This window comes from Bidens hawaiensis, unplaced genomic scaffold (assembly GCF_021521415.1).
Source record: "Bidens hawaiensis isolate Kalapana, Puna unplaced genomic scaffold, B.hawaiensis_p1.1 tig00031945_1, whole genome shotgun sequence".
Lineage (NCBI taxonomy): Eukaryota > Viridiplantae > Streptophyta > Magnoliopsida > Asterales > Asteraceae > Bidens > Bidens hawaiensis.
This window is the reverse complement of record NW_027495404.1, coordinates 77522-86401: the sequence shown is the minus strand read 5'-3', so window position 1 is coordinate 86401 and position 8880 is coordinate 77522. Positions and strand designations below refer to the sequence as shown.

Genomic DNA, 8880 nt, shown 5'->3' with positions numbered 1-8880 from the left:
ATAAAGTGGAAAGCAAAATGGCGTCAACATCTAAGACCATGTGTAGTCATAAAGCTCCACTACCAGGGGTTACGCGCCACGTGGCGTCCAGTCAGAGTTATGGTTTTGTACAAAAGCAGGTTGTAGTCATAACTCTCCACTACCAGGAGTTATGCGCCACGTGGCGCCCAGTCATTATTAATTTTATTTGTTTTTTTAAATACTAAATCATTTAAATAAATTAACATAAAATTAAAAATTACATTAAACTTCCAAATAAAAAATACATTAAACTAAATTAAAAAAAATACATCAAATTAAAATAAAAAAACATAAATAATACTAATAAAACTAAAACTCATTTATATTTTTCTAAAATTTTCGCTCGTCGATTGGCTTTTAGAGATTGGACTATCGGGTCGTCTTCGGATAGCTCGTTTGATAAAATCTCGATGTCTTTGTCAATCTCATTCCTTCGAAGTAGGTCGACGGCGTCCAAATTTACTTGAAGTCGTTGGGTTCCAAGTTGGTGTAAATCTTGGAGTCGAGAGTTCATTAATTGGAATTGGCTTTCCAATTCGGGATTCGAACCCGTTGCCGACGACGAACCGGCCCCTTTCCCTTTTCCTTTGCCTTTGGTTCTTCTACCCCCGGCCGAGGCATGTCGGTACTATTCACGGGGTCATTATCGCTTAAGTTGAAGTTTCGGGCGTCGGAACGGGGCGTGTCTGGATCAACCGAATATGATGTTTTAGACTTTCTTTTACGCGGACCACCTTCGGCTTCGGATTCGGCTTCGGCATCCAACACCATGCCCCATTTTGGGTGATGCCTCAATAGGTCTTTCCAAATGCCAAAGTAGTTGAAGGTCCCGCCGACCTTATGTTGAAACTCAACCAACGCGTTATCCATGACTTCCGCGTCCGAGACACCGCTACTCCTAGTTCGATTCATCCGAGAGAAAACCGTATGGAAAGCCATGCATTTGGTGTTTATGTCGCCCCATTTCGACAGTAACGAATCTTTTTCTCGACGCGAGTCCCCGCCAAGGTTGTGGAACCTCTCTATAATTTTGTGCCAAAATACCCCCGTTTTTTGATAGTTCGCTAAAAAAATAAAAACATTACAAGTTTAATGTTTGTTATAAGAAATTTTAAAAAATATATATGCATTTTAAAAACCTACCGCATTTGGCACCAAGCACGAGCACATAGTACGCACTCGTCGATACTCCACGCTATCACCGTCTTTTTAACCCGAGGTTCACCGGCGGGCTTCTTTGCGTGTTTTTTCGAACATCCGTGTTGGCTCGAACCGCCCTCGGGTTGTGTCTCCGGCACGAACTCGACCTCGGGTTGGGTCTCCGGGGCGGGTTGGGAACCCGAACCCGCAAAAATGTTTGTCATTGGGTTTTGGAAACCGGGCACCGCATTTGGCATAGAGCTTTGTAGAAGTGCAATGTACGCGGCCATTTGCGGGTCATACATTTGCGGGACGGGTACGGTTGGCGTCGGGGCGGTAGATTGGTTCGATTGTGGATTTTGGTTGCCTTGACGGGCATATTGGCCAAAACCGAGAATATTTTGGTTGTTGTTTGGAAACATTTTGGTATAAATATTTGTGTAAAAGATATAAATTGGTATAGAAGTAGAAGGAGTATGTTAAAAAAAATGAGTTTGGTTTGTTTGTATAGTATAAATATAATTATATATATATATATATATATATATATATATATATATATATTTTAAATCTCAACGGCTCCAACGGCTAGTTTTTTTGATTTCTGTGCCACCATGCGCGTTTTGTATACAACGCACAAAAAAAAATTATCATAACGCAGGGGGGCGGTGTACCCCCCGCGTTTTCACCCAAAATGCTAGCCACAACGCTAGCAGTACGCATGGTCTAATAGTCTTATTAAGAGCTATGGCCTCTCTCATGTATTCACTTCCCATTTAATATTATTGGTTGAGCTAAAACTCATTAGCATTTAACTCTTTAAATATATTGAACTTGCAATTACGGATTAGTTAGAACCATTTTCCCTAAAAAAGCACATGGAGATCACATATGTAAACCAGTTTAGTTTGAGTGTAGGGGTACTTGCTTATTTTTATCAAGGGCATATATAGCATAGCTTGAGGGGTATCATGCATTACCCCTAAACTTTTCTTTTAGATCCATCAAAATTTGATATCATATCTAAAAGTACTTTATAGAATTTGTGATAACTAAGTAATCAGTTTCATAAACGTGGATATAATAGTATTTTATCGTGGTTTGATAGGTTTTTATTTTTTTTTTATTAATTCAAAGATTGAGTAATGTAATATCGTTTTCATTCATTTTGCATTTATAGCAATGCCAACTCAGATAACGATTGGTAAAGTTTTGTTTTCAATTCAGAACATGTTTCTTTTTTATCTATACTTCTGATTAATGTAGATAATGTAATCATTTAACCAATGCGAGTTTGGTAGATGTTTTTGACCGAAAATAGAAGGACGATAAAGGTGTTTAGGAATTATATGTCAATTATAGTTTTCCACTACCGGATTAGTTGTGTTTCCAACATCAATATAATGTTAACTATAATAATACTTCAACTCCATTTTAATCAAAGAAACCTTTTACAAACCTAAGATTCGTTAATAATATAGTTTTTATCTTTAAGGACATCATTGCAAACTGTTTTTATTTTAATTGATAAAAAGAATCACACGTAAGTTGTTATTAAATTAGATGCATTTTTAATACTCAGCCATGTATACGACTATAATTTGATTTGAACTTTGATGTTTGTCTCGATTCCTTTCACAGTTTAAGTACACGTGAATACGCGTCTTAACTTCATTGGTTATTTCTAAACCTACTACGATCAATAAAATGCCATACATTGCGGACAATGTATCCACCATCCACCATCTCTGTTCTCTTTGTCTGTGAATTCCTTTTATTGGTTTTCTTTTAAGTGTTTAATCTTTTAGACGTTTGTGATGTTGTGAACGTAATCCATATGATATAAATATTTGAGTATTTGTGCTTATCATTCACATCATATTTTTATATGTCCATTGTATAAAACACGTCTTTTACAACACACAATTCTTTATTCTAACAATATTTGTTTTTCTATGACAAACTCCCATGTTCTTAACATACTCCTAAATTACAAAACTTTGTTTACTATAGAAGAACTTAAACCCTCATCGCCTTATCTAAAAGTATGTGTAGTGAGTCGACAAGGTTGGTGTTTTTGGCGAAGTTGGGCCACAACCCCCCCCCCTCTCCAGCCGCCCCTGACGATAGAGGAGGAAAGGGGGGGGGGGGTCTATGTCGCATGTTGGATTGTTGGATGATGGAAAAGATGATGAAAAATAATTAAAATAAAAAGGGGGGCTACATAGGGCGAAAACACCATTACATCCATAAAATGCAAATCGTTACTCTGTTAACATGGTGTCACGTGTCGAAAATCACCCATATTTTATGGTCCTCCAGTAAACATAGCCTAATAGGTACTACAACCACTTTGATATCAATACTCATTTTGTTTATATGAACTAGAAAGTTATTCCCAAACTTGATTTCAATTTTTAAAATTAACCGTGGTATCCTTCTTTTTACTATTAAGTCCACGGAGGTATTCATTATTCGGCTTTACATTAACAAAATATAAACCGAGTGTCAAGTTATTCTACAAAAGGTAATAAAAATGAGAAGTGTGAGAAGCTATAAATAATTGATATGTGTCAAGTGAGGACCAAAAGAAAAAAGGGTATATAGGTAATTGTACACATTTTCTCTCTCCACATGCAAGACACATGTTAATAATCATATCATTTTAGAACGTTTATAACCTTTTGGTATGATATTTAAAAAAAATAAATTTATCATAATAACAAGCGTTCTTTTATCTTTAATATGAGTATGATTTTTGTTATATAAAATTTAAAACAAAAATCACGTCATTGTGTCTTTTCGCACACAATTGTGTCTTTTTTCATCATTGTGTCTTTTCGCTTATCATTGTGTCTTTTTTAGTCATTGTGTCTTTTCGCACACCATTGTGTCTTTTCGCTTATCATTGTGTCTTTTTTCGTTATTGTGTCTTTTTGCACACCATTGTGTCTTTTCGCTTATCATTGTGTATTTTTTCGTCATTGTGTCTTTCAACTGATCATTATGTTTTTTTAAATACTATTAACACCGTTGTATAATAATAATATGTAAAAATAATGATAAAATAACAACAAATTATCTAATACATAAAACTAGGGGTGTCAATCGTGTTGGGTTATCGAGTTAATAGGTTCCGGGTTGGCGTGTTGAGATTCTTCAACCCTAACCCAACCCATATATTTATTCGTGTCGTGTCGTTTTGACCCATTTAAATTCGTGTCGTGTTCGGGTTGTGTTTCGGGTCAACCCGTTTACGTTCATTTACGAATATGATTAATATCTAGTGGCTTATTAATAACATATACAATCAATTACTTTTATTCATATAAAACATTTTAATAACTTTGTGATAGATCTAATTATTTTTGTGTATTTATCTCTCATTTTCATTTAACAAACTTAGGTTCATATATTTTGCTTAACATAAGAATAAACTAATGGAAATAATAATAGAATAGACGGTTATGACTAATAGAATAGTAATACTGGAAAGTGAAGAGTGGATAAAAATATTTAATAAGTAATTAGTTTAATTTTTATAAGTTAATAATGTATGAAAAATTATGCATCATATTATTTAACCTTAAAATTTAACACTTCTTCTCTAATATCTATTAATTTTTATAAAAGTTTTAAACGGGTAAACAGGTCAACCCACTTTTTGACGGGTCGGGTTCGGGTTGACCCATATTTTTTAGGGGTCGGGTTGACCTATTTAAGAAAACGGGTCGTGTCAGCCGACCCAAAACCTATATTTTTTCGTGTCGGGTTTCGGGTCGTGTCAGGAATTGACAGCCCTACATAAAATACAATGATTAATACATGTTACACAATAACTTGAAACGTAAAACACAATGGTGAATATATATAACACAATGACCTAAAACTGAAGACACAATGGTGAATACGAATAACACAATGACCTAAAACGTAAGACACAGTGGTGAATATATATAACACAATGACTTGAAACGTAAAACACAATAGAAACAACATATTACACAATGACTTGAACGTAATATACAATGAACGCAATACTATTTTTCTCAAATTAAATGAATTTGTCATATGCCAATCCGAATAAAAGACAATGAACGTATTACATAATGACTAAAAGTTAATGACGAACAAAACGACACAATAACGTAATCTTTGTTTTAATTTTTGTCTTTAATATGAGTACCAATTGAAAAATATAATAATCAAAATCTATAATACAATTCATATGAAAACTCAACTAAAAGACACAATAAATAAAAAAAAACACAATTTAAAAAACCCATTAATTTTTTTTATTTTTATATAACAATATGATACTCATATTAAAGATAAAAAAACGCTTATTATTATGGTGAATTTTTTAAAAAAATAATATCGTATGAAAAAATTATGGACATTTTAAAATGATGGGGGAATTGACACGTGTCATGCATGTGGAGAGAGAAAGTCAACCAAGGTGGGTTATTACATTCATGCAATTTCTATTAACTTTTATTTATTAAATTAATCTCAATCATTCAACTCTAAAATCAATAGACTGGATTTCTTCTCATTATTTTTATTTTTATTGTCTTTTATATTTTAATTTTGCCCTATAAACCAAACCAAGCCGAGCCCGAGAGCCTGTAGATATTTGTTTTGTTATTTAAACATTTTTTACTAATTATTATTCAACAAAAAAAACTATCGATATTTTATTATTATATTGCCCTGTAGAAGTAGAACACACTGCCCACCGTTAATAACGTCCCATCTTCTTCTCACACTAACCACAACTAGTCTTCATGAGTCTATTTCTCTTCTGTTGCTGTTTCTGTTTCTATTTCTATTTCTATTTCACTTCTCACCACACACTCTCTCTCTCTACAAATAATACTTTCTCTCTCTAATAAAAATGGAATCTCACAACCGCCGGCCTTGATTCCGTCACCAACAACCTCCATCCTTCATAATATTCTCTCTTATTCCGTTTTATTCAACTACACGTAATCATCGAGTCGTATTTTAATACTTATTATTGTTATCCGACTTGTTCATATTTTGATGCTTATCGTATGAATTGAAGCTTAATTTTGAAAACCGAAAGTGATGCTGGACCTTAATCTGAGTATTGATCACTGCGATTTAACGTCGAAACATACCGACGATAATATCACTAACAGCAAGCAGTTTTTAGAGCACTCCGGCGGCACGTCAACTTCCTCCGTCGTCAATGTTGAGGTGTCGAGTACCACCGGCGATGAGGAGCAGTCGTACACGTGTCCGGATTTCCTTTACACCTTCGATATATTGAAACCGAGTAATCGAGTAGATAGATGATAATGATCAGGAATTTAGGTCACACGATGTGGTAACGAAGCAGCTGTTTCCGGATATTGATCGAACCGGCGGTTTGAGCCGGTTCGATGCTGGTGCCGGAAGTACTATTAACGAAAGAGAGTTTGTAATAAGGCAACAACAGCAGAGTATACAGAAGGTGAGGAAGAGTAGGAGAGGACCTCGGCCGCAGAGGTCGCAGTATCGCGGTGTTACGTTTTACCGGAGAACCGGAAGATGGGAGTCGCACATATGGTACGCTAAAATCCTGTTTTAATATTGATTTGTATTATAGAATTTGTTGAGAAATCGGTTTGTTGCTTGTTTATTGTTAAAGTATAACCATAGGAGTGTTTGAACGGTCATTTGGATCAATGACGGCCCATTGTGGGACCTAGTTGTCGTAATTACAAAATTAGGGGTTTTTTGAGTTAGTTTTTCTTTTTATTTGCAATAAAGTAACTATAACAATAATAATCAATAATACAATCGAGGTTTAGACTTGAAATCTGATTGTCCTTTAGATCATGCAAACAAGTGTTCTTGTTTTGAATTTATGTTTCGAATTAACTTACTGACAAGCATATATTTGTGCAGGGATTGTGGGAAACAAGTTTATTTAGGTACACCGAATTGCATTGGATTCTTCTATAGGTTTTGTTAAATCAACTTGAATCTGATTCTATTCATTAGCTAGTAGCTGACATGTTTGTTCTTGTTTGGTTATTTGTGAGTGATTTTGTAGGTGGATTTGACACTGCACATGCTGCTGCAAGGTATAATTTAATCTTTTTTGTTTTGTTTTGTTTTTCCTGTTTGGCCTTACATGTTATGAATTTGATGTTATTATTATAGGTCGTACGATCGTGCTGCAATTAAGTTTCGAGGGCTCGATGCGGATATTAATTTCAGCATAAGTGATTACCAGGAAGATATCAAACAGGTTTGGCTAAAGTTATACTGGCATATGTTTTAAATTATTAAGAATTTAATGAGTTGCACATGCCAATTAACTATTTGATCCAATTATCATAACCCATACATAACTTGTGTAGATAAAGAACTTGACAAAGGAAGAATTTGTTCATATTCTTCGGCGTCAGAGCACTGGATTCTCTAGAGGAAGCTCAAAATACAGAGGCGTTACCCTGCATAAATGCGGTCGATGGGAGGCTCGTATGGGCCAATTTCTTGGGAAAAAGTGAGAATTTAAGAAATAATTCTAAAGTTTATAGAATATGAAGGAATTGTTATTAAATTGGTGATGGTTTGTTGTAATTGTGTTGCTATAGGTACATTTACCTTGGATTGTTTGACACCGAAATAGAAGCTGCAAGGTTAGCACACTAGTTTTTAATCTTTTTAACAAACTTTATCTGATCCATTTTACACTAACATGCCATTTTATTTAATTAATTAGGGCTTATGACAAGGCTGCTATAAAATGCAATGGAAGAGAAGCAGTCACCAACTTTGAACTCAGCTCATACGAGGGGCAATTAGGTCCCGAGACTGAAAATGGAGGTACTTACTAACTTTTATTTGGTTGCAGTCATTGTATTTAATGTTTATCTAGTATTAGTCCTGATTATTATCTTTAATTACAGCCTTCAACCAATCCCTAGATTTATATCTTGGTATCGGCATTAAGGCAAATGACACGTTAGGGAGCCTGCACCAAATCAATAAAAACCAGAGCAGTTTTTTCCCTGTCTACCAGGTATCTAAAATGTTTATTCTAATGTTGCATCAAGTATTAACTCAAAATCATATGTGAATTAAGTAGAAATTGATTTCATGTTGTCATGAATAGGGAACAGCATTGGAGACGAGTATGGGACCCGTATCGAATTGGGCATGGCCGGTTGAAGGTCAACATGCACATGCACATCCTCTTTTCTCTGCTGCTGCAGCATCATCAGGATTCGGTAATTCAACGAACACTGCTTCATCATCACCATCCATACCTCAGTACTACTTTATGAGCTGAAGGCACAAGCAGAAGGTCAATGGTTCATTTGTTAGTCATTAGATTGACATATTCTTGTATACGAATCTATTGATCGTTTTATAATCTCGTTAGACTGTACCAGTGAAAACCTTTATAATTTTTGCACTTAGATAATAGAAGCATACGTGGTAGTAACATCTACTTGTAGACTTGTAGCGAATCAAATATTCAGTGAACCGTTCATGAAACATGCAACAGGAAGTTCGTTTATATTCATCTATTTAATAAATGATCGAACATGAACAATTTTTTTTTGTGAACTTTCGTTTATGTCCGTAAGTTTGTGTTTAAGTTCGTTTGTATACATTAGTTAATATGTATTTAAATGTTTTGGGTGCATTACAATTTAGTCTAGTTTAGTAACTTTTTAAGCCCTAACACATTATTGT

The 8880-nt window shown here is 34.6% G+C and overlaps 1 pseudogene across 1 annotated transcript; it reads left to right on the top strand.

Annotated features, from left to right (window-relative positions):
- Positions 1 to 6230: 6230 nt before the first annotated feature.
- Positions 6231 to 8664, top strand: LOC143582777 (floral homeotic protein APETALA 2-like; annotated as a pseudogene). The gene is made up of 9 exons (XR_013144041.1): positions 6231 to 6735; positions 7078 to 7103; positions 7226 to 7256; positions 7336 to 7423; positions 7536 to 7681; positions 7773 to 7817; positions 7901 to 8004; positions 8088 to 8200; positions 8294 to 8664. The product of XR_013144041.1 is annotated as a floral homeotic protein APETALA 2-like (transcript).
- Positions 8665 to 8880: the final 216 nt, after the last annotated feature.